The sequence below is a fragment of the Adelges cooleyi genome, unplaced genomic scaffold (assembly GCF_023614345.1).
Source record: "Adelges cooleyi isolate 19-005CV unplaced genomic scaffold, UGA_ACOO_1.1 ACOO_flye_CR_arks_rails_tigmint_CR_PRNA_9, whole genome shotgun sequence".
In the NCBI taxonomy this organism is placed as follows: domain Eukaryota; kingdom Metazoa; phylum Arthropoda; class Insecta; order Hemiptera; family Adelgidae; genus Adelges; species Adelges cooleyi.
In genome coordinates this window covers 8,116,089-8,143,856 of record NW_026096579.1, presented here as the reverse complement: position 1 = coordinate 8,143,856, position 27,768 = coordinate 8,116,089, and the positions used below count along the sequence as shown (strand labels likewise).

The following is a 27,768-nucleotide window of genomic DNA, read 5'->3' as shown; positions in this document are numbered from 1 at the left end:
TTAATTTGGTTTTTTCTTAATAAGATAAAGTTTCACTACAGATTTTTAATACAATTATATATCACAATATAGCCATATTGTATAAAAATTAGTTTTTAAAATTACTCAAAACTTAACTATATGTTTATAGCTATGATCAATTTTGAAGGTATTTTCATAAGCTTTTAAATGCCAGCAGTAAAACTATTAAAAATGTACAAAGTTATGCATAATTTAAAAAAAACATAGCCCATCTTGTGTGTTATTTAAATTGATAATGAAGAATACCTTTGACTAGCCTAAAATAAATCGAAAAATATATACTTTTCAACCAGTCTAATTATAATAATAATATGTTCATGTGTGTCTTTACGTCAAGCGATAACTAGATATTTAATACTGTGATTTTTTTTCTGCGAGTTTCTGGAAAAGCAATAGGAATTTAATTTAACATTTTGGAAATCGAAAAAGAAATAATAAATACTATCACTTTGACTTAAAATAGGATTTGTAAATTTCGATAGTATTTAAAAAAAACATTTAAACAGCAACAATTGTGATAAAAATAATTAGCAATAGAGGAAAGGAAAACGGAATACACTAAGAAATTATCATTATTACAGTCACAAAAGCGTTGTCCGAGCTCATTCACAAAACTAAACCAAAAATCAGTGCAAACTAATCACAAAAACAATTTAGCCTGCTTGTATTATATTTGTTATCATCAGATTTAATTTTTTTTTATTTTAAAAATCTCTTTTATCGAAAAATACAATCTGTACATTTTTACATGCAATAAGTAGTTTTTTTTTTTAAAACTATTTACAATAATAATACATCACATGATGAGGAAACCCCACATTAGGGGCACATCGATATTTAAGTTATAATTAAATATACCAATGTAGCGAGTGAGGATGTAAAAGAAGATTGGCAAATCAAATTTAACCAGTACGACGATAATAAGAATAGTGAAATCTCTAAAAACATGTAGGTGCTAAATTTCTCAACGCGCTCAGTAAATAATATTATGTTTTGTAGTGCCAAGCTACGAAGGCCTGGGTATATATTTTTTATTTGTGTAGTCAGCCATAGCAGCTGTATCGCCACCTATTGTTCGACTGTTTATACAAATTTCACTATTTCCCCCAATTATTGTTACTCTAAGGAATTAATATCAATCGTTAGAAATTGCTCTAAATTTTCGGCAAAATATTCTTTGTTTAAAAAGTTAATCAAGTATATATTATGTTACCATTTAAGTTTAGAAAGTCGACGTTCAATGGATTTTTTAGACCCCTTAAGATATGTACTTCGTTATTTGGCTATATGGTCATCGGGAACCTACGAGTTGTATATATATATATATATATATATATATGCAGGGTGATTCATTAATGATAAGACCGTGTATATATGTATACAATGTTTAATAATTGTAAGAAATTTAGGTTTTAGTATAGTTTTTCACATTAGCGCGTGTGTTTCAAAAGTAATGCCGAGCTTAAAAGTATCTAAACAAAAATTTACAATTAAGATTGTTTTATTTGAAGTAGGTAGCATTGTTTGCCCTTGGCCTTGGCGTTAACTCGAAAACACATTTTTTTTTTTACTTAAGAAAAACACTTGTGTGATTTTTTCATGTGTGTTTTTATTTCCACTAGTTTACATGAAGTAATCGCTTATAAAAAAAAAAATGTTTACTCGTTCAAAATAATGTGCACCTAACGTCGACAAAAACAGGGTCTTTAGAACTTCATGGCCCATCTGACTTATTGGCGATTTTCTAAAATTATGAAAAAACCACTGATTGTCTATCAATTTTAGTTTTTATCATACACTGATATTTTAAGGTCATTGTAATTTTTCCCCTTCGAAAAGAGAATTTATGGAGGTGGAATTTTGGAATCTCTCATGTCAACTGTATAATATTAGTTTCGATATGCGTGTGAAGCTTTTTTTTTTTAGTGAAATAGAATTTGATTGAACTTTAAAATTTATAACATCAATCGATATAGCCTTTTGAAATTTCTTTAAAAAAATACGATTTCTACAATAATTGTAATGCATTTTAACGACTATTTCATAATTACCTACTTGGTCGATCTAAATGTAAATACAATTATTGTTCAATGCGCGAAGTGACATTGCGTTTGTTCTATTCATTTCAAACAATATACAGTTAAAAATTAAAATATACCAGCAATTGTTACTAGACTGATTTACTAGAATTCTGCAGCAGAGGAATCATAATAGGATGTGGTTTTAGTAGCATAACAAGCCAAAGATTTTTATATCTATCTAAATATGAATTTCAATGTTATATATTTTTGTTATTTATTTTGTCTTCTCAATTGTAACTTCCTCTCGTTTCCAGTTTTTGAAAATAATTTATGTTGTTTTTATTAAAATTACTCTGTGCCTTTTAATAGTGAAGTTTTTTTTTAACTTTTAAGCAATTAAACTAATCAAAAGCTTATATAATTTGTATATTATAGATTATTCAACTGTGTACTATAAACAATACTTAAAGAAATCAATATAATGTATACCTACATTGTATGTAATTAAGTTATTCGCCCATTTACATAAGTATAATGATTTTGTTACATAAACATATTAGAAATTCTAAGACTATACCTATATCATCTTTAATTGTTATTATGAAGATATATTATCATAGTTAATAAAATTAATCAAATGTAAATATCAGTCATGCTATGAAATGTATGTGAGCTGTTTTAGCGATAGCACTTTTCTCAAGTAGGTACATTATAAATGTTTAAAGTATTATACATTATTGTATAATACTTATAGTACTTATAGGCATAGAACTATTATAACATTGTATTTATGCTGGACATCGTCCGTGAAAATAAACAAATCGAATTGATTTGAAAAGATTCAACATAAAAAATTTAAATTAAAAATATGTACGAAATAAAAGTGGATGATAATAATAATAATAAAAAAGCATTAAAGTTGTGCCGGTTGCGGTACACAACAAAATAATGGTGTACAGTAACAAAAGCATAAAATGCAAAAAAAACGCCAACGGCATGTAGTGTTCCCAAGCGGTCACCCATCCAAGTTCTAACTACGCCCGACGTTGCTTAACTTCAGTGATCGGACGAGAATTGGTGTAATCAACGTGGTATGGTCGTTGGGGGGGGGGGGGAGAGTTTATTTTACTTATTTAAATAAAAAACTATAACTATAATTCTTCAATATTTTTTAAATAATAAACCATTATATGACATGGTGCATACAATTTAATTCAACAAAGGAAATAAATTTTGAAAAATTACAATTATTCTGAACGATTAATCCTAATAAAAACCGTCTGATTTTTGTAAATAATTTTGGTTGCTAGAGGTGGTATTAATTTTGAAAAATTCTAATACTATTTGAGGGGTTGCTACAATTGCCATGAACAGTTGTTATCACGGTATAAGGTACTAAGGTATATCCTATATAGGGTGCATAATACAATGTAAATAAAATCAATATAATATAACAAGATAACGTTTATAGGTACCTACATAACGTTATTGACTCCGTTTTTTTCTATGATCAACTTTTGGTGACTGTATGAATTGACTTATAATTAAAAATACCATCATGCTTTGTTATTAAATATGCAGGTACACGGAAAAATATACATATACATAGTTGGTCAAACTAAAAGTATGGTTAATAAATGGACACAATAAATGTTTAGAAGAAATAACTAAATTTATTTAGGTATTCCAACTGTATTTTTCTGTGTATAAATATTTAAACATCATGAAACAAGAAAACTAAATTTATTATACCTATATATTATTTATTTGAATTCAAAATTCATAATATATACACCCGATATGTATAATAATATATACAACGTTTAACGTTATTATACTTATATTTATTATTAATATCGAATTATTAAAAAATAAACAAAAAAAAAATCTAAAATCTATATTTGTTATAACTAAACATTTAGTTCACATGATTTAGTTCAATTTATCGAATTATTCCAACTAAATTTGTTTGTACTATTAATCATATAATAGTACCTACTTACTAAGATGCAGCTATTTTTTCTGTGTATAAAAAATTATTAAATTAGTTAGTCTTTTTTTATATTTCTTGACACAAGAAAATAAGATGCAGACCCTTGTTGAATTTATGACAAGTGGGAATAGGAGGTTGGCTAAATTTTATTAATGCTCGAGGCCTAAACGGCTATAATTATTTCAAAAAAATGAATACCCTAAAAAGTATTTTATTAGTCATGCAAATTGTAAAAATTGTCTATTTTTACAATGGGAATTCAAGATAGGTATAAGTCGAATTATTTACTATTTTGAATAAATCATAAATTGAATAAACAAGCATATTTTTTTAAATTTATTTGTGTGTTCCAATTCAATTTAATTGAAATAAAATAAACTCTTACATTAATAGTTAATACTGTCACTATCTAAATAATAAATGGCTTATAGATTAATAGTTCAGTAATAAAATATCTATTAAAATAAATTATAAAATATCTATAACTATTATTCATTATTACACCCACAATTGTCTTCCTAAATGTTTTTAATGTGTCTAATGTGATAATGATTGTGTTTGAAATAGTCGTCATTAAAGTTCATCAACATTTTCCTATTCAAGTTATTGAAAAATATAAATTGTGGTATTCAGTTATTTTATATTTTTTCTACTAGTTAGCGGTTCATATATGGACATGGCTTATTTCTAGGAAAGAACAATAATTGTCAATTTATGACAAAAATTAGACAAACTATATTTTCTCGACTTGAGTTTTGTTAATTTAAGATTGTAATTTATGTTTTTTTAGAAGTTTTATTAGTGTTTTATTTTTTTATTTAATATCATGTTTTATTCCTCATTCCACCAGGTTGCTGGTGACACTAGTTGGCTCTATAGATTTTAAAACCTGGACAAAAAAGTTTAGTGCTCGGCTTACAGCGCGGTTATGTAGTATATATAATTACATATTATATAGTTATATTATACTTGCTATTTATTAATATAAGTGTTATTTGTTTTTCTAATAACACATTTAATTGTTCGGATTAGTGCTGTTTTAGACCATCAGCGTTCCAGAGTAATATGTTTACATTTAGTTGGTTAGTAATTGTCACCTTCATACGTTTATTTATTAATAATTTAAATTCAGAAACGAAGGAGGAATATTTTTGGGCTGTTAGGATGAAGAGGTTGTTGAATTAGGTTTGAAAGAAATTAGGTGTCTCTTATATTGGGAGATCCCGACGAGTCATATCATCGGAGTTTTCGACCTTAATTAAATAGAACTGTAGTTTACATTTTTCTTAAATTACATTTTGTATATACCATTGCGAAGCCTTTGCAGGTAGATGATATTACTTGTTGTTAAATTAAATAATTAAGTAAAATATTAAAATAGATTATTTAGTGTTATGGTTTTAAAAAGGAAACCTTTTAAAACTTCGAAAGAAGCAAGGGGTATATGGCTCTTCTATAAATATAGTTTATGGATACGCCGAGTGCAAATGGCCATAACTGCAAATGGTCGAAAAAATTGTGAAAAAAGTTTCTAGTTTATGCAGTGTAGCAAGTATAAACACATTTATTGAACATTTTCTTCAAATACAATATCATTGATATAAACATGTAATTATTCATTCATTCAAATACAATTTATATTAATTTAGACTTCTGAAAATTAATAGAATTCCTGTTACAGGCATATTTCTATTTTCAGAAGGGGCTGCGATTACTGCTGGTAGTCCTGGTAAACGTCTTAATGTCAATTTATCCATATTGCTTCGGTTAAAATAAGGTTCCTGACCTGATCTTAATTGATTAGGCCATGTCCGATAATAACTCGTCGAAAGAAGACTTTCCGTAAGATTAGTCGACCATCCATTTTCTCGCAAGTAGCGCCTTATAGGTTCCTTTAAATAAAAAACGGTTAAACATGTTTTTGAAAAATGTATTTTATTCAAAAATTACTTTTTGAGCATCGGTAGGTGTAGTTTCCAATAATCTCCAATTTATCATCCCATCGGTGATTAATTCTAGTGAATTAAACCATTCTGGGCTGTGTAACGGATCCGGGCGCTTATTCATAACAGAAATTATTTATTATAACAATAATGCACGTATGCAGAGTGATTTTTTTTATCACGGAACACTCAATATCTCATAAGGTTTGGGTATAATAAGAAATTAAAATGTTTTTTCTATATTGTTTTTATCTCAATATTCCATAACATTTTTGGTTTTTATCCTCTCCCAGCTTAGTATTTTTGAAGTTATTGAAGTTTTAAGTTTAGGGCAGGAGGAAAGGTGGAGTGTAGCATTATTTTTATCTGCACGCATTTCCCAACCGCACTTTTTATCCCATAATGACTTTTAAACTCATATAACTTTTAAAAAAAGTTGTCCAAAACTGGTTATCAACCAGTCAACATTTTTAGTCCATTATTCTCAATTTGAAAAGTTAATGAAATGTATGCGTTACTATTTAAGTTTCAAAAGTTGGTATCAAAAAAAATAAGTTGGAAACGGGGGTAAAAACAAATAAAATTGTAGAAAACTAAGATCACATCGTATAAAAACCATATGAGAAAAAAATTAAATTGTTATTAAACCCTATGAGATAATAAGTGGCCCATAATAAAAAATCATCCTGTGCTTTTGCAATTAAACATTAAGTAAAGTTATAAGTTATGCCCCTCAGGGGGGGGGCGCCTAGTGTTTACGGGTTTAGCGAACCTGGAGCCCCGAGCTCCCTTCTTCCCAGAGTTTGGGAAGTTGATCGTTGGGCTAACAAGCCTCGGAATTGGGAAAAAAACTGGACAACGACTGGAAACGGAATCTGGCATTAAAATTGGTACTAGGATCGTCAGAACGCTTAATAAACCTAGAGCGTTATAGTGTATGCTGAACGGCATTTAACATTTTAAGAAAATATAAAACACTGGAAATATCTGAATTTATTCATTACAATCACACCCCGCTGTTACAAAGGCTTAATTATCTAGTATTGAACTGTTATTTTAGTACCTATAAACTTCAAATATAAACTTCAAACTAACGTGCATCCCCTCACGTGCTGACCCATCAGGATATCCTTACACCCTTCCCCCAGTACAGTGTGGTCGGGGCATAGTGGAGACGGAGAGGACACAGGTCTTTAGGAATTCCTATGATTATAGGCTCATGTCATCTATTATGTGTCTATACTACCCACGTGCCATGTGTAAAGTGAAAGCACTGATACTTTAATCAAAATAATACAATTTTAGCTTCTATCAATACTTCAATGAATTCTTTTCGTAGTTCTTGATTTCTTTTAAAGTTATATTTTTTGTCCATGTATGTTTAAAAATTAAAACCAAAATCTAAAAAAATTTACTCTCCGGAAGCACAAAATTTTGATGTTTTTCACTTGTTGGGCTGAAGTTGTGGAGGCGCAAAATTAGCGGAACTAATACAGTTTCAAAAAAAAGGCTCTTCGAGCTCTTACTGAGTGTGATGCTAAAATGTTTCCTAATATATTTAAAATTATAAAATTGTTATGCACATTGCCTGTATCTACCAGCACACCTGAGCAGATGTTTTCCCCTCTAAAAAGAGTAAAGACGTATTTAAGAAATAGCATGTGTAAAGAAAAAATTAAAAAAATGCTAGCATTTTATGCATTGTGATTAAATAGCTATCAATACATTTTAATAATAATTAACTTTTATTTCTCTTCAAACAGTAAAGATTGAATGGATTAGCTAAGTTCATAACAATAGAACTGGACACTGAGACAGTAATTGATGAACTAGCGAAGAGACCTCAAAAAAATTAATTATTTTTAAAAAAATGAGTTGTCCAAGTCAATAAAATTAATTTGTTTCAAATTTTCAGTGTATATTATAAAATATATAACTGTGTACAGTAGTATACAAAAAAAATGTATATTTGAATGAGGGGTGTGGGGAGCGCTGCCCCCACTTTACGTTTACTAAAAAAAATCATCTATCCCCCCCTTCTCAGAACCAAATCATAACTAAGCCACTGCTCTACCACCAAGTCAAAGGCACCGCTGAACTTGACAACTTTTAGTTATACGGTCTACTGTCTTATATCTACGATACTTTCCTTATAACTATACTAAAAAAACGAGTTAATCCTCAAAATAATTTGTATTTTTTTCGATAAATATAAATGTCTTCAAGTGTTACTACTATAGAATATTATATTATTGTATAGTATATTTTTATAAAATAATTAATATTCTTCAAATAATAGGTGGTGCATTGTTGAAGTGATCCATGGCACGAGCCGCCACTGGGTAAAAGTTAAAAAAAAGTCACTTCTTCACCCTTTAAATTTAAAAAAAAAAACATACATTTTCAACTTTTTTTTAATGGATAGTATTCTGTTAACGAAACTGCAAAAACATTGCACTCGCACTTAGTTTAGAAGATTATATATTTTTTTTAAAATCCGTCGTATGTAGTTTTGAATTAGAATAAATAAATATTTTGCATTTTTTAGAGAATTTTAGGATTCTAACTTTAAATTTTGTTTTAGTTTTTTACTTTTTTTTTATATATAAAAATTATTTAGTACTGATAATTTGTTGTCTGATAATTATAATTTTACAAACTTAACCTAGATTATCAAAATCGACATCAACGCTCCTAGGCACCGTCGTAAAACCCATTATAACTTTTATGAAATTAATTTACAAATGTTTTTTATATAACATATCATTGATAAGTTTCTTCTATATAAACTTATGTATAGCTTATCATTTATCAAATAAAAAATTATTATTTAGTGTATGAAAAGTACTGTCGATTTAAAAAAAAGGTATCCAATAAAGTAGATTTTCACCCAAAATGTTATTATACTTAAAAATTGTTGAGAAAATATGTATAGAATGGTAATATTACTTAATTTTTTTATTCTAAGAACGCAAAACATTTTGTGGAGTTGAAAAACATATTTTGTATCTACTAACAAAAATAATTAAAATACATTACTCGATTATATTTACCCTTATTGTATCACTTGTCCCACCTGAATGCATGCAACCAGCGTTTACTAAAACGTTGAAACACGGTAACAAAAATATAATTTTCCAAATCATTGTTTTGTTTATCTACTGTGAAATACCTTGACGCTAAAAGACAACTAGAAAAGTGAAAGGCAGGTACAACACTATGCTGAAGTTCAACGCTTTCCGTGCAATATGACTCTACAATTTGTTTTGCGGATATAATAAAAAAGCTACGTATTATGACAGATGGCCTTAGTTAAATACAAACATCACAGGCACAGAATAATATGAAGTGAGTGAGTTTTAGCATGGAACTTACTTTAACCTTGGCACCTTATCCCGAAAACGAAACTAAATTGCTATACAATAGTAGCGCGTTTACTTTAAACAAATAATAACTATAAGATGCCATAGGAATAATAAAAAACGGGCCTAGTTAAGAAAGTAAATACAACAGTTTGAAAAGTTATTAGTTGTTGATATTAACACAAGCTTTCGGGTTTTTTTTTTTTTTTACTGTAGCCAACCATTCTAATAACATCATTTCTTACGATGAAATTTGAATGTAGCTAGAAAAATTAAGCTTTACCATTGTATTTCAGAAGTATAAAAACATGACCCGTGTATTGATTAAATGATTATTATAAGGGTTAAAAGTAAAATTGGAATGAGTACAATAGTACAAGATGTATGATTTATATGATTAAAATTAAATAGATCAAAGTAAAGTTATTTTTTTATTAGAGTGGACTAAACACATACATATTTTATGTCGGTAATAATCGTATATAAATTTAAACACACAAAGTAGCTTCAGGAATATAACAGCTGTAACTGGCAAAAAAGGTGCTGTCTCACCACTTATCAATGTAAATCTTATTAGGCTTCTATCACTGTTCTAGATTCGTGTTAAAAAATGAATTGTTTTTAGACATGGACAATTTATCTCAATGCATCAAATACCTATAGTGTTTTTACCCAATTATAAAAACGAATTAATTACTACTTCACAGCTATAATATTAATAATTTATATACAGGGTGATTATTTTAGCGCCCTACACTACTTTTCTCAAAAACTACTTAGATTTTTACAAAAAAAAAATGTTGATTTCTTTTTTATGTATGAAATACTAACTTATTACCACAATACTTTTTCTTACCTCCCCGCATTCCACAAAAACTCGATACCAACTTTTGATTTTTAAATGGCAACACCTATAAATAATTACATATTAGGATAGATATTATTATTTTTTGAAAATCGGCATATTAGAAAGCATAGTTCCAACTAGTAGTGTTGAAGTTATAAGCAAGTGATAGACAAGCGGTGAAGGGATGTAAAATATTTGTTTGGTCTTTCAATGCTATTTAAGAGACGCTAAATCTGGCAGCATCGTACAGTAGAATGATGCTGTTATAAACAATATTATGCCTGATGCTTGTTATTTATGAAAACTTCACTATTGGCTATACCTATAATATTGCTCTTTAGTCTGATCTTACTACTACAATGTACAAACACGTTAAACGTTTTATTAATGACAAACCCAGGTAACAATGAATCGCTTTATTTATCCAACAGATAACAGTAAACAGTTTGTACGTTGTCTGTGTCCTGTAAAGTTACTTCTCTCTTTCAATTTGTAAATTTTAAGTGTTGTGCCTTTTAGGATTACAGAGAGGTAAGCTCTTAATATTTTTAACATTTGCTTTAATCATAACCCATATAATGCATTTATGCACTACGGACGTTTTGGTTGAACTGTGTTTAATTATTAAGGCCTACTTCTTCTTAATTCTAGACAATACTAAAAACTTATATTATAAAGATATAACAATTGTTTTTAATTTTTTAACTACTAGCGAAAATTCATTTGTATGTACTGGATGTAAAAGAAATACATTACTTACATTTTTAAAATAATTAATATGTATAGGTACTTATAAAATCGCACCTAATTTATAAATTATGATAGTAAAAAAATATAATTAAATAGCATTTTAGAAATTAAAATTTTTATTATTATAGTGAGAATGTATACTTAAATTTTTATAGAATTTTATCACATTGTAATTTCATACTTTGATTAGAATTGTTTCATTCATAAAATTATAATATAGAGTAATAAAGATTTTTTTACTCACAAATTACTCACATTGTCATTATCCATAAGACAGCTGCTGTTGGTACTTGGTATTTATGTTGAGGAATTGTAACAATTTGATTAAAACCATGAAACATGTTTTCAATTATAATTTATATATTTACATTATACAAATCGCTTGTTATTTATTATACCTAGTCATTACTTATTAAACACCTTCACTTATGTCTATTCCGCATTAATAACCTTAATGAAATAAAATACATAATAATCTTTATTGTGCATGCTAAACTTTTTTATTATAATTTAAAGGTTTGTATTGTGCTTATATATTTTTCAAGTTTGTAGCAAAACTAAAACTAGTACAGTAAAATTAAATGTTATACTGATATTTACCTGTCTAACACTTACAAAAAGTTCTTTAATTAGACAAATATAACTCACGATTTATAGTATTTTTCAATAACTTGATTTATCAAAAGACTACTAAGAAAAATATATGTAAGTTTATAAATAGATGTAAGCTGTTGCTTATAAATATTAACTAAGGACAAGATTCAACCCCTATAGATACAACCCCCTATTTTACCCCTAGATAAAAATCGAAGTGTGTTTTCACTATCACCATCCCATATGATAATACCATATTGTAGTATAGACTGATAAAGTAATACACAATTTGTATAATATCTGAGGAAATCATTTTGTTCAAACTATATAATAATACTTATAAACCATAATACTTAGGCGCATATTGACATAATACGATACCTGACAATTCTATATCAAATTAAATTCTAACCTAAGTATTGAACTTTTGTTTCTCTATCAATTATAAAAGCAATCTGAACTATTTGAATTATTATTATAATCGTTACGCCGGACTGTTATTTCCTAAAATGGATATCGTGTACAATATTATGTACAGAAAAAGCAATAAATACGGTTTTATTATAATTAATTGTTATCTTTTTTAGATTAAGTTTTGTAACCAAACCTAACAGCTAAAATTAAAATATATGAAACATGCTTTAGCCTGCTGGCTTGAATATGAATTATAGAGAATTTGTTTCGTTTAAAAATTAAAAAAAAAATCCAATTGTACTCGTTGCATCTTTGAACTGCGATGAAAACATTTGGTCTGAGTGTCCAATTCCGTACAGAAAAAGAAAAGACATTTTAATTAGTTTTAAAAATGTCCACACCACTGTTTTCCAATTTCCAATGACAATTGGGACACCTAGTAGGCTAGTTCAAAGATAAACATCAATTTTACAAAATTATTTTTTATTAAAGTATAGTTTGTCGGATTCTCGCCTTGGCCGCTACTCGAAAACACGATTTTTTTTACTTTAGGAAAAACACTTGCGTGATTTGATGTGCGTATCCATTTCCACTGTTTGCACAAATGAAATTATTGTAATCGTTTATCCAATGTTTATGTCTCTGACTCCATCACCAGTATTAACTTTAATTAGTTGGACGTGTTATGTAAACAAATATCCTCAACAATACCTAACCGCGAAAAAAATGGCCAAGTTCCTTACACTAAAAAACTCAGCCTACCACAGTAGTGTGATGGGCAGGTAGAAAGTGATAGCGACAAGGACCAACATTTAAGAATTTTTCTAATATTTTTTTCAAAAAGCTGATGTAATTTCATATAAAATGTTAACATTCCAAATTGGATTTTTCATAAAAACGCTTAAGCGAGAACCGAAATAAAGAAAAACTGTAGTCCCGAATTTTTTCTTCGTTTAATATGTTATGGACACCTATGAATTCGAACTCCTGACAAATTTTCAACTTAAAAGTCTTTAAATTACGGCTAAAAACCCCAATAAATGAAAAAACTTGTACCCCCACCCCCCTCTAGGGGTATGGGAAATGGGTATATTTTAAATTTGAGACTATTGACGTGTGAGGGCGTACAAATCGAATCTTATATCTTATCAATACGAATGTTCTTCTAATTGTAAAACCAATAGCATCACCGTTTCGCATCGAAGCTAAAATATAATAATACTACAATACCAACTTTTATAAAAAAAAAACCAATAATTATACCTATAGTGCCTAAATTTTTACAGAATTATTTAAACTACAAAAAAGTCTTGAAATACCTTGTTATTTTTTTTTTTTTTGCCATAAAAGTTGTGGATAGATTAGGGGCCTTTTTTTCAAAAGCGACATCAGTTTATTTAGTAGGTACCATTGTTGGTATGCTTATATAATGATTTGTTTTGTTATTATATCTCTCAAGATATTGCATTGACCATTGTAACTACATTGCAATTACCGTTTAACGCATAATTATAAGATTACAACTAGCATTTTTAGTTGTAGCTAAAATCCCCTTGTTGTACAAAAGCCAACGATATAATATAGGCGTTATTATTTTACACGTTATATTATTATACAGTATTTTTCACAACGACAGTCGCGTTGCATGCAAAATATGAAAAACACCTGTTGGTCGCTTGTCGACTTTTTAGGATATACCATTATGAGAACAATAGCGTTCTACAAAAACAATATTTCATAGTTCTACTTACGTTATATTATTTGTATGATTTAAGTCGCTGTGGCGCATACTTACCTGCACAGTGTACAAACGATACAACGCCTTGTTATATTATGGTTTTTTTTTTTGAACGAAAAAAAGTTGTCTGTTATATTATCACTAATTTTCAGACCTTAGTCCTAGAAGTTTACACGAAAAAGCGAATTAAATAAAAAGTTTCCACCCTTCCTAGGGGAAACGATTTATAATGTTTTATTGGTTAATCAATATTTATCAGTGATACTATGCCCAAAGAGTATTCCATTTTTGGGCGTTTTATCTCGATTTTGAAGGGGAAGGGGTGAACTTTTAAAATTTCTGATCTACAGAGTTGCTTCTTGAAGTAACAAGTTAAGCAGTTTGAAAGATATCGTGTGTCCAAACACCAAAACTAAATAAATAATATATAACTAAAGTAGATTAAAAAATTAATCTAAAAATAACGTTTTTATGCGCTTTAAAAATGACAAAATAACCCTCCGGGGGTCTTGATAACCAAATAGGACAGGTGAACTAGAAAAACGTGGGGCGCATCTTTCTAGTTAGATATTAAAACCTAAGCTTTTATGCTAATGCATTAAGTTGTCTCTCATAATGCTGTCTCTCTAACCGAACGGATCAGAAAGTGAATTTTTTTGTTAACTATCTACTTGCTTAACATTTAAAGTAATGTGGTGCTCAATTTTACACGACATGTCATTAAGTATTATTTTATTTAGAACAGAAAAGATGATTGTGCACGAATTATGAGTTAAGGTAGTTATTAATGAGAAGAGAACGTTATTATATATTCAGGCGAGTGAGTAATAAAGATGCGCTCCACGTTTTTCTAGTTTACCTGTCCTATTTGGTTATCAAGACCCCCGGAGGGTTATTTTGTAATTTTTTAAGCACATAATTGCCATTAGGTACAATGTTTCTATCGATATTTGTATTTTTGGCTGTGAATATTGGACACAATTCGTGTAGATTTATAACAACGTGCTCAGAAGTTCGTTCATATTTGGCGTTTTTGCCCATATATTTATTTTATTATTATTATTATTTATTAAACATTTGTCTTAACATATCTTTATCGTAAAATTTATGGCAGCCCTTCTTAATACGTCCGCATTAAAGTCATCAATATCGGTTACCACCTGCCTACGCTTATATGACTTCCTGGAGACGAAAAAGCTACATTTCTATTAGAAGCCTCTGTTTGATTAGAATTTTTATCTTCAGCACAAATACTACGTACCGTACTTTCGCTAACTCCACACCCCACGGCAGTCATCACTTGTTTATTTTTTAAATCGGCTGATACATCTTCCATTGTCGACCATTTTTTTAAACGGTTATAGACATTAAAATTGGTCTGTTTTGTTTGGCTATGGACATCGTGTGATTTACAAGAAGCCATGATGTTAAAAATCTCAAAAATAACAACAAATCATATCGGCTTGAAAAAAACCATCTGGGATTTTTATTATTTTATTTATAAAGATAAATAAATAAAAATATGATTTTATGGAATTACAAGTCGAGTTTTTTAAATAAATGGAAAAAATTAAAAATTACAACATAGTTCAAAACAATCAATTAAACCTATTTATTCTTCAACTTTCGATGTTCTCCTAAATATTTTGCCACTTTGGTATTGTAGTCGGAATCACTGAAAACAATTGATTATTTAATGCAAAAACAAATCGATAAAAGCTACTTCTTGTTAAAATGAAAATCAATTGAAATTTGTTTGAGTTCAGACTTATAATAAAAAAAAGTTAAATCAAATCTATACCTAATCTTTAGATAATAAAAGAGATATTTAGTTGCAATATTATTACTTACGTGAATTGAAAAGACCTATAAGTAGCTGTAAAAAAACACTTTAATTAAGGAAGCTATATTGAAGGATTGAGTTTGTATGTTGCAGAAGCTGATTTATTTAAGTTGTAAGCTAATTATATAAATATATTAATATGTTTAAATTGTCTTTACTAAACATATAATAATTCTTTTTATAGGTACATTTAGCAAACTGAATAAAGTATTGACTATAAAATATTTTATAGATGAATTTTTAAATCCCTGATTAATACTTATTATATTTTGTTTATACTCTTTAGAATAAAACTGTCTGAATCAGCTTCAGATAAAGTACCAACTGTGAATAAGTGTGTAAGTCGATTTCAGTGATTTTACAGGGGAACGATTTTAAACTGACCAGCTGCCATTAAATCAGTCATATAATCAGAAACTCTCATCTCTCTCAAGGTTTTCTTGTTGATCCAACGAGTTAGAAATTTATTTATTTAAGGTGTGCTAGACACTTCGGACTACATCCTAGCGTACTCAGTCAATTTTGACCAAAATTCGTCTTACACACTTATTCACAGTTGTTACAGATTTAACCAATGATTATTATTTTTTTTTATTTTTTTTTGTGCATGATACTGACATTTTTTTAAAATTTAATTTAGTACAATAATAATATTGTATACTTACGTTCAGTTCCAAACGGAGATACTCCTTCTGTAAAAAAAAAAACAAATGTATCATATATGTAAGTATAATTTTATCTATAAAGCGAATATAGGTGCTCTAATAACTTTACTTGAAAAATAATTTTTAGATTTAAATTATGGTTTTATATGTAATATTCTGTGAAATTGGTATTATCGCCTTGTAAGTATGTAGTTTACAATGAAATCGTTTTTTTTTTTGTTATGCTCAAGTTACATGTAAAACAATTTCTCTGAGTAATTTATGTTAAAAAAATGTGTGATGATATGTATAGAGGGCAGACCCCGACCCCATGCATTATGTTTAGCCCACACGGATTTGATGAGGGATGTAGCTCCCCCCAGATTGTTAACCCTAGTTGCACTTATGTAGATATAAACTGTCACTATGTTGTTGATAAATATTCTAAAGTATTTGAACTGATGAAAGTTAAAAGCAATCTTTAAGGAAAAATTTTAAATGTCTTTGTTCAAGCAGACAGCAGTTATACATACTCTGTCTTACAATAGAAAGCTACTGTATGGAGAACAAAACGCATGTGCCTGCGCAGACAACAGAAAACAGGAGTAATGCGTTTTGGTTTCTGCGCAATACCGTGCTATGATTAAGTAGACAATTTAATTAAATAAACCAGCTACTAAAAACCAACTAATATAACAAATATAACAATATAGTTTACTTGTTTTTACTAAACATCTAATATTTTGAAATACATACTTAGCGTTGTTAACAATGAAGTATTTACTATGAAATATTTTCTAGGTCTATTTTGAAAACCATATTCAGTACTTAATATATTTTGTTTGTATTCTTTAGAATAAAACTGTCTGAGTCAGCTTCGGGTAAAGTAATAAAATTTAGCTATCGTAACGGTCACACAGTGGCGTAGACACGGGGGGGGGGGTCAACCCCCCCTTACACTTTATTTAGCTTAATACTTAAGTTTTATAATACCGTTAGTTGTTTTAATTGTTATCACATATCAGTTATCAATATAAAAATTACAATTGTTCAAAGAGTAAAAACATACCTTAGAAATACTATAAAAGAGGTAAATTGTAATCATATACAATTTTTAATTGTATTTTAATCATCCAACTTATTTTAAACAGGATCGTCTAAAAATGGCTTAGTTCTTCTAATCTATTATCGAGATGAATTTGCAAAAAAGCCAAGAAAAATAGAAATTTTGTTATAACTTATAAGTGTTTAAAAGTGAAATAAACTTAGTGTTTTTTTTATTGCATTACCTGAAAAAGTATTGGATGAATTAGCAAGTAAGCCAAGAAAAATACAAATTTTGTTATAAGTGAAATTAATTTAATGAGTTTTTTTCCAACCATAACCCCCCCCCCCCATAAAAAATTCCTGTCTACGCCACTGCGGTCACAATAATAGTAAAATAATAATTTATTTAAAATATATTTTTCAGTAGAGTTAAAAAATATTTTTATAAAGTTGTTGATCGTTCAAATAAAATAGCAACAAAGAAGAAAAAAAATTGCATAGACTTGGTGAAGAGAATTTGATCTTTCTATAGAGGAAGTGAAATTTTAGTATTTTACATATTGTATTAAGTAGTAGGATTTTGTCATTAACCGTAGCAACCATCGTTAAAATAATTGTGTGCTAGTGTAGAACTAAAAAAAAAATCATACATAATGCTACAATTTCTGTATCTATAACTTATACCCATTTTTTTTTTTATTAATTATGAACATTTATATATTAGACATTTTTAAAAAACATTGAATTATCCACACAAAATATATACTAATTTTAAATTATATTTCACAATTTGTTTTTATGTGTAACATCTATTAATACAGTAATGTTTAACAATTACTACAATTTGCTTTTTAAAATGTAATGACTGATCAAGTTACATTTTTTTACTAATAATAATAACATATTTTAATCATAATAAGTAAAAAACTGTCTTCTAAATCATGCTTTGGATTTAAATAATTATTTTATTTTATTAAGTATTACAATTTTTATTTTTTTGCTAGAATTGTATTTTTAAAAGGTTAAAATATTTATTGTGCGATTGTATTGAATTAAATATTTAGTTTTTAATCGAAAAACAATTTATGTACATAAATTTGTAGTTTTCATTAGTTTTAATTTTTTTTAACAGTTATTGTTATTGTTAATTAAAAGCATACCAAGTATTAAACACACTTCAATAGTAGTGCACAGGTGCGATGAGAGCATTTTTTTTCCGAAGAAAATGAGCAATATGAAGAATGTACAGCAATAGATACACATAATAGAATTTTCAGTGATGTAAAAAATACTTGTCAAATATATCAGAGCAAAATATAATTACTTTAGAAGAAAAATCATTTTAAAATACTAGTTAAACATAATTATTTGTGTATTTATATTACTTATAATAGCTTGATTAAAAATTACTGCTGCTAGAGAACTTGCCATAAGTTCAGTAAATATATAACAATGTTTAAAATTATAAAAAAAAAATCATTCATCACACTTGTGCACTATTCCATTGATATTATATTATGGATATTTTACATAATTTATGTCATTTCAATTTTAATAACTTACAACAAAATAAAAATTCACCAACATTTTGGTCAGGTTTGTACACATGTCCTACGATTGTATCAAGAAGTTGTTAGCATTCTGAGCACAACTTGGCTTTTGTTAAATATACATTGATCTGTAAATACAATAATAAATCAAGAATAAAAGATACGTACGTTTAATATATTTTACTAAAAAATAAAACTGATACATACACGTCATGTTATCAAGTGTAGGACGATTGAAGATTCATACTTGCATCATTTTCTATGAATTATGACATATTGCTAGTCTAAAACTTGATTAAATTCACGAAAATGAATTTAATAATGTTTAGTAGTAAGCTTATTGTTGTTGTATCTTAATCCCTTGGTGTTAGAAACTGAAAAAAAAATCATAAGTAAATACATATATAAGTAATAACTACCTATGAACTTTAAATACATAATTAGGCGGTTAAAGTCTATTTGGCCGTTAGCATAAGGGACATTTTTCATAGTTTACAAGAGCATAAAAGAAAATGTATTTAACATTGTTCTATTCTGTAAACCAAAATAATATTAAGCGTACAAAAAACAGCATGCAAACCAACATTTTTGCAATATATATTTTAGTTTTTATCAAGCCAATAATAATTATAACAGTCGGATGATTTAAATGTAATTTGTCGTTTATGATCGTACCATATGCGTACAACAATAGTAGGATACTTTGCACAGAGCAAAATAACAAAAAATAATCCAAGAACATTGCGGAAATATTAAAAAAATAATTTATCAATACTTTTATTATATGAAATAAGTACTTAACATTGTTTTTGTGTTGTATGTATTGGTTTACAATTAAAAATTAACCATCTATTTATATATTATATTAGAGAAATGCATTTTTTAAGGTACTGTACAGTCCTTTTACACAACATATACTCACGGTCATCTTGAAGTCGTAGAATTAAATAACGTCCAGCAATGCTCGTCTGCTACAATATTTTGCTGAATTTGAATGAGGTAGTACATGCTGATAACAGTTCTTATGTGTTATCTTATTTGATTTCTAATATTTCATGTTTTCTACGTAATACTCGAAGAGACGGCAGAGGGAAATTTAGTCTTAGAAGTTAATATCCACGTTTAAAGTTCCACAAAAAGTTATTATTTTCAAAGTACGTTTTATACTGTCATCAAACTATCGAAAAACCTTCTGTATTTTTTATGTTCCAAAGATCATAATTGGTAAGTGGTTATTAACTAACCAAAAAATTTGATTTCAACTCATTTGATTTTTTATTAAAACATTGCTGGCTTGTTCTTAATTTTTGCTTTAAAGATTCAACACATTGAGCAAGTTGTGCATAATAACTTGATTCATAAAGCACTTTTCTGCTCTTAGGTGGAGTTACGGGAGATTCTAACCGTTTTACTGTAGCATAAAAGTGATCGACAAAATTACTCATTGAAACTGCTGTTGGTTTGTTGGACGGTTTGATGGTACATATTTTCACTGTTGGCAGCTTTCTCGAATATTCTTTACTGGAGTTTTCGTAGAACAAGTGATTTCACTGGTGTACGTTTGGACGGAGACTTATTATTAATATTTTCTGAATGAGACTGTGGTGGAGATAGCATAAAACACTAAACAATAAACACAACTACTTCAACAACAACTATTGATGCATAATGACTTAAACTTATTATCTTAGAATTTCAGTACCAAATTATCATTTATCAGGTACAATAATATTATTATCACACATTAAAATTTGACAGAATATAATATATTTTCGTGATAATAGTATGTTACCAGTGAATCCCGCCATGTCATAATATTCAAAATGTATGAAATAAGGTACTTTTTGTAAAACTTTTTTCTAAGCTTTGTAGTTTTAAATTTTTTTCAAATGATACCTACACAATTTAGAGAACAATATTGGTAAACAAGTAAATATTTTAATTCGTATAAGTTAAGTTTCAATATGAGATTAGGTCATATTTTGTTACACACGGTAAACAGACACTTAAAGTCCAAATCCTATGTATTTTACTTTAAAATAATTAGTTTAGGTTAAACGCATAAAATATGTCGAAAAAGTTAATCTTGTACATTATAGTTGTACTATGTTTTGCGACCCTTTGGCGAGGGAGGCCGACCATTCACTTACTATAGCGGCATGTCAATAGATTGTTTAAATAAATACATTTATTATTAGAGTAGCATTTCATGTGATTTTTTTTGTTCTTATGTAAGAGGTAGAGGAATTCACGAACTTTGGTTTTGCTATACTCTAAAATGTTCATAATGTGATGACTACCATTTTTCTCCTGTGCCCTTCAAATATTACATTGGAAAACTATTGAAAGTATGGAATCAATGCGGCGCGCCGGCGGCAACGCGGTATCTTGCCGGTAGATGGCGTCTTTGGGAGTTTCCATTGAAATTCACAACGAACGGCCATTGAAATTCGGTTAAAGTTTACTAGAAATCTCATTGAAAGTGAAATGTTTAAATTCTGCGGCATTTCACCGACTTCCGGGTTGGTCGAATGCTGGCAAAAAACGTTTCTCGGCGGTCAGAGCCGGTCGAATGGCACAAGGTTCAAGGGGAGTTCACTCAACGGGTCGACCGCAGTTGTCAGGTCATAAGTACTGATAGTTGACTGACAATGTGACCAACTCCGGTTCCCTTTCAATGCGAATAAATCTTTCGCCTTTTACTAAAGATTTCCGTGGAGGGGAGCACTCAAAGGAGTCTAGATAAATAATTTTTCCAACGCCCGACTTTCGAGTTGGGCTCACAATGATCACGTGCAAGTTATAAAGACAATTTAATATATTTAATATTAAACAAGAAGTGTGAGGTCAGAGGTGTAACGTCTGTAGTCTGTAATTAGTCCAGTCATCTATCTGCTATCAACACAAAAGTGACAGATTGACACTCGACAAGTGTTGTTATTTTCAGTGCAGCCACTTTAGAAAATTTAATTTTTATGCGGTAGTTGATAAATAATTGGGGGTGACTGCCACGAGACACTACTTGTGTTGACATTTAATATCAACAACTACTTAATTAATTAATTTTTAATGCTACTTATGGCTACGTTATTATATTTTGGTTGACGTATAGTTTACATATTCAAAATTTCAATTAACAGCAACTGAAATTATTTTGAAAAATGTCAAATTTCAAAATTATACACCATGGCAGCCAAAATACAAATTTTACAATATTTATTTTAATATAGTCATGGAATATTTATTTAGAAACGGCATCTTGGCAACCAATATTTTATTCAAAACCAAATTAACATTTTGATAATGATCACTCACAATGTATATATGTAGGTACGCGATAAAAATGCACAATGGTCTTAGTACCCGTTTTAAATTTAAAAAATTCCATTTTCAAAATTTCCATAATAATATATTATAAAATAGTACAGTGTATGGGTCACTGTGTTTATTAAAGTGGGAACAAACAATAACATTCCAAATATTGATAAAAAAAAAAAAAGTTAAAATTCAGAGATTTTTAAATTGCTTTGGTAAGCTATATTTATTTACTGTTAGTTTTAGAATTATTTCTTAAACGTTATATAGAAAATTCTGAAATTTAATACGCGTAAAAGACGAGTTGTGTCACATTTTAGAATTAATCGTTCGAAATAATTGTCAAATTTTAATTGTATTTTCTTGGTTCCATAGCAACCACACACTATCATTATTTATAACCTTTCTTTATTTTTTAACGATACTAATTAGTAATTTGTACTTGTATCTTGGTAATCTTGTACATTTTGCCATTGCCTCATGATAGCCAAAATGATTATACACATTACATTTATATTAGGTATAAGTGCCTAATATAATAATACTTAAATGATGCGATTTAGTTTGTTAGTATAATTTTTTTTGGCGTTTTAGGAATTAAGTTGTTTGCAGTATGCTATGAATAATAATAAAATAAATAATTATAAAAATAACTTTTTGAAAAACATGTTTTTCTAAATAATAATAAAATAGTGAATTAATACGAAATCTAAAGTTAGTCAATAAAACTCTACTAAAAAGTAAAAATAATTTTACTACAAGAACAATTTATCTACTAATCAATTGTATCACATTCTTTTTTTTTTTAATGTCAATTATTTCGAAAACAACCGAAAATTAACTACAATTTTTAATAGTGTTAAACATTTTTAATTTTTGACTAAAAAGAAAAGCGTGGGCCCTATACAACTAAGTCCCTTATAAATTTATCAGATAACATTTTATATTTTAAGTTTGAAATTTGTTCAATTTTAGTGTGAGACAAATACATTTTATAATACTTAACTCAATGAATTTGAACTTTGTTAAATAGGACCGGCGCTTTTCTACTTCTACATTTGATTTTAGTATAGTTTAATTGACTAACTTTATATTTCGTATAACTTGTTTTGGTTATGCAACTGTTATCATGGCTCATGGACCGAATAGGATCAAATCTGTGATTGTTTGAAATGACCAAGTCCGTTGTTTTAGGGAATTGCAAAAATATCAATAATCGTTTCCATTCGTTATGGAAGTCTTAAGCCTATTTTAATAGGTACATCTTTCGGAAAATAACTTATTGTTTTGGTAATTAACAAATGGGTAAATACTAAATAGTAAAGAGCCCCCTAATTAAAACTTTGCCATGGCTCTTAATAATCTAAGTTCAAAATTGTTTTATCAATACATTGTTTTAAACGTGCAGAATATGTTTATGTGATTTAGTTTGTATTGTAAAATTTTACTTTCTTTTTGCACTTCGAGAACTAAATTTTATGCTGTGTATCACATAATAGTATATTACTTAAAAAAAGAATAATAGTTATAGTTTTGTGTTTAAATACGTAAAATGAACTCAATGTTTCCGCCAACGACCATACCACGTTGAATACACCAGTTCTCGTCCGATCACTGAAGTTAAGCAACGTCGGGCGTAGTTAGTACTTGGATGGGTGACCGCTTGGGAACACTGCGTGCCGTTGGCTTTTTATTGAATTTTTTGCTTTTGTTATACTGTACACCATTTTTTTGTTGTGTTCCTTTAACAGACACAACTTTTATACTTTTTTATTATCAATATCATCCACTTTTATTTCATACATATTTTTTTATTTAAATTTTTTATGTTTTTACTGCTGTATAACATATTTTTTTGTTGCCCAATATGAATTAAATTGTACGCCCAGAGGCCCTATGTTTTTTTAAGTTTTTAAATCCGTACTATTGTACAACAATATTCAGTGCATCAAATACCTATATTATTTAAATGTTGTATAAACGTATTACTTATTTATTCACAGCCATATTTTATATTTTTATAATAGATAAATTGATAAAAATTGTCAGTCTCGTTGAAATACACCACCCATCACCATCCCAATCCCACCGTTTGGATTTAAAATTTTCGATTGATACCACTGGTGGTAATGTTGTATACAACTAGAATATCCGAGTACAAACTTAACCTAACCGTGTAGTTGACAAAGCAAAACACACAAAATTGTTTGCCCAGAACATATGCTGAACGCCTAGGTACGTACATCATCAATTAATAAAAATTCAAAGTGAAAATTTGCAGTGAAAATCTTAGTCGTACATTTAAAGTTACTATTAAATTTGTTGAGGGCTTTTTTCAATTAAAAAGATCAATGCTCAGATAAAAGCTTCTTACTAACGACTCAAGTATAGTGAGGGTTCGGCGAAGGAGATAGAGTGAGGCATATTTATGTTATGTTTGCAGAAGTGTTGATGAACAAATTAAATATTAAGATTTACAGAGAACGCAAATTCAAAGCTATAAAGAAAGATTCTCATGTAGAATTAATGGAGAAATGTGTGACATCATTTTTTTTTTCAGGAATGTAAAATTTAAATTAAAAAAGTATATATAACACGAAATTACTTTATAAAAAAATTTGATATATTGTAGGTATTTCGTTTATAGTACATTAGTTAAATGTTTGTGTGTATTCCTAACAAAAAACAGGCTATCAGTCTAATAAATATGTAAAATAATACATAGTCCAAGTAATCCATAATCCAAGTCTATATTCTGATTTTGAATATCGTTTAAGCGACAGTTTAAATTATCATATAATCATTTAAATACTATTTGATTGATGTTTACGTACAAATTAAGATTTTTAAAAAACCATAAAATAAAATGGAACCTAATTCACGTTTTTAATTATTATTTTAACATAGTGGTACAATAAAAAAAATATTAATACTGATATACTTACAAAGATCATTATGTATCCTATTTACTCATTTTTAGTAATGATTGAGCTGTAAGCTGGAACACAATTTAGCTTGGTAGCTGCATAAATAATCACTAGTTGAAATAAGAAGAAATATTTTATTGATATGGATCGAACGCGGTGTAAGAAGGTAGAAAAACAATATAGTCTAGTAGAAAAATAAGACACATACCATTCCAAATATAATAACGCTAATATATTGATTTAAAATCGTTGTAAATGATGTTTACAACGTTATTGTGAAAACTATCAGCTGTATAATGTGAATAATTGATCCTAACACTATGTTAAAACGACAACGTGTGGTTATTTACGTCTAAAAAACTATCAGATTATCAGGATCATTATTTTCCAGTGTTTTTAAGCGTTTAAAGCTTTTTGAATTTTCAAGCTGAATGAACAAGTTTATCGTTTTAAAATCAGCGTTGGACGTCAGTTCCTGTGTAACGTACTTGACCAACACTTGTGCGCTGTACAGGCTCTCATTTACTGAATATTCGGGGTATTCTTCAGCCGGTCTGGGAAATCTATAATTACGGACCATTAGTTGGACATCGTTGATGGTCTGTTTGCTGTTCTGTTCGTTGACTGTCATCCGTTGGTCGAATCGCATTTCTTCTGACGAAATCTCGTCCAGTATGTCCAACAAGTTATTCACATAGACGTCGATAAAATTGCCATCAGAAAAATTTGCCGCTGGATTCGAAAGCACGCCGATGGCCGAACGCAAGCGTTGGTCACCGGTCAGATTAATATACTCTACAAACGAATTTAAACAGTCGGACATTTTGACGTTCAGGTATTCGCAATGATTATCGACAAAGCCTTTTAGCGTCGCCTTGTCCATGCGCTTGATGTTCAACAGGTATCTCATGACCATCCGAATGGCGACCGCCTTCATAAAGTTCAAGAAATTCTTCTGAAACGAAATTATCCATCCGATGCGGGCGTGCAGATGGTTGCACACGTCTTTGCCGATCAGGTAATAGTGTTCGAGTTTTTGCTCTATGCGTATCAAGTCCAACTGAATACCGAAATTTCCGATGGCTCTCACTTTGTTGGTGTTGTAATCAAACATATAGGACAAGAGCATTTGGCCGGAGAAATGAAGCGTGTAGCTCCACGCGTAGTTGAACCTCGCGTCTACCGCGCGGTTATGTTCGTTCTGTCGGTTCGCCCGTTCCTTGTTCCGCACCACTAGTGTTATCAAACTTTTCAAGCTCTTGTCCCGGTTTATTTCCGGTTTCACGGCGCTTATCACGTCTGTCACTGGCCGGTTCGGAGTGGTGGGATCGAACACCTTGCATACCTGCGATTTCGTGAACTCTTCGAGCATTCTCGCTACGACGTCGTGCGTTTTCAACACCGTCTTATTGGTTTCGTTTTGCCGACCGATGCTTACTAAGAAAAGGTGCTGCACCAGTTCAGCGTACATGAGAAATATCCACATAACTTCTCCGATGGCATTCCGGCTGCCGTCTTGGTGGTCGTTGTATATAACGGATAACATCTTGTTGGCTTCCAGTGTGAACAGTAGGCTAATTTTCTCTTCCGCCGTCAGATGTTTTTGGTAGTTCAAGTTCAACAGAAACGGTTTTGTCAAATGCATATGGAGTGTAGCACTTACGGCGTAGCTGCACCACAGTTCTTTGTAAAATTGCCGCTTGCATTTGTTTAAAGTGTCAAACTCGTTTGATTCCAATTGAAAGGGGCCGCTGTAATGGCCTCGGTCTACACGTTTTGCCAACGCGATAAATTGGTTTAGATCTTCATTGGAACGAACGTGGTTAATAATTATTATTGTATAAACGGTAAAAATCCATACACAATACATTGTTTTAAAATGCGCCATGATGCTTACTCGCTTTGACAAAGTGAAAAAACTCTATTATAGTTTAGAATACATAAAACTCTTGACGTTATAATCTGAAAGTTGAACCATACAAAATACACATCACCTGAGTACACATTTGAAAATACGTACGTGTAGATTAAAAAACGAAAAACATGTCAAATATTTATAGTAAATATGCTTTTATTAGTCTAAGTCAAAACATATAAACTAAAAATTACAGTAAAAAATACCACGGTAAAAGCTACCTGTGTGTCGGCACAGTGTTACCATCTTACCGACGATCATTCTGGTCAAGGACAGTACTCCTGTCCTGTAGTAATTTAACAGGAGATTTGTGTGCTTCTTGGTTTCCTATGTCCCTTATGTGTTAAACCTAACCTCAATATTACCTTTTGTCTGACTTGGGTCTCATACAGTTAATAACTTGTTTTTAGATTTTAGAACTTTTTTTTACAGATTCACATGGTAGAGTTTACTTGAAAATTATTTTATTAGTTACTCAATATGTTCCGTCCATCATTCTGTGCTGGCTTTTTTTTTTTAAAGTATTTTTAAGCAATCCAAAGTTGCATGATAAATAATATGTTTTCAACGCAATATTGTCACTGCGGCATGGTGTTTACACTTAATGTACACGTGCCGAGAACCTATTGTCAAATACCGACGATATCTGTCTTCGGATCAAGATTATTAATTTTTAAAAATGCAATAAAAAAATCATTTAATTCAAACATTGAATCAAATATTTCAAAATGATATTGTTAAGTTCAGACATTCTAATTTTTTTCTAGCCTTCACAAGTAGGTAGTACATGTTTAATTTAATAATTGTAAGTGTTAAATCCATTTAAACGCGGTTTGCAATGACG

General features: G+C 29.2%; 2 long non-coding RNA genes, 2 other non-coding genes and 1 pseudogene across 5 annotated transcripts; 2 read left to right on the top strand and 3 right to left on the bottom strand.

Annotated features, from left to right (window-relative positions):
• Positions 1-3,028: 3,028 nt before the first annotated feature.
• LOC126847270 (5S ribosomal RNA) lies at positions 3,029-3,147 on the bottom strand (annotated as a pseudogene).
• Positions 3,148-5,627: 2,480 nt separating this feature from the next.
• LOC126846984 (uncharacterized) lies at positions 5,628-9,278 on the bottom strand. Its single transcript, XR_007686952.1, has 3 exons — positions 9,032-9,278; positions 5,986-6,093; positions 5,628-5,927 (listed from the first exon to the last, which is right to left on the bottom strand). It is a non-coding gene; the product is annotated as an uncharacterized LOC126846984 (long non-coding RNA).
• A 5,978-nt stretch (positions 9,279-15,256) lies between these two features.
• LOC126846731 (uncharacterized) lies at positions 15,257-20,472 on the bottom strand. Of its 2 annotated transcripts, XR_007686922.1 has the most exons (6): positions 19,690-20,472; positions 18,975-19,141; positions 18,781-18,895; positions 16,192-16,218; positions 15,535-15,559; positions 15,258-15,358 (listed from the first exon to the last, which is right to left on the bottom strand). It is a non-coding gene; the product is annotated as an uncharacterized LOC126846731 (long non-coding RNA). The 2 variants fall into 2 exon arrangements; XR_007686923.1 differs by lacking the exon at positions 15,535-15,559 and having other exon boundaries at positions 15,257-15,358.
• Positions 20,473-21,425: 953 nt separating this feature from the next.
• LOC126847293 (U5 spliceosomal RNA) lies at positions 21,426-21,548 on the top strand. Its single transcript, XR_007687037.1, has one exon. It is a non-coding gene; the product is annotated as a U5 spliceosomal RNA (small nuclear RNA).
• Positions 21,549-23,651: 2,103 nt separating this feature from the next.
• LOC126847261 (5S ribosomal RNA) lies at positions 23,652-23,770 on the top strand. Its single transcript, XR_007687013.1, has one exon. It is a non-coding gene; the product is annotated as a 5S ribosomal RNA (ribosomal RNA).
• Positions 23,771-27,768: the final 3,998 nt, after the last annotated feature.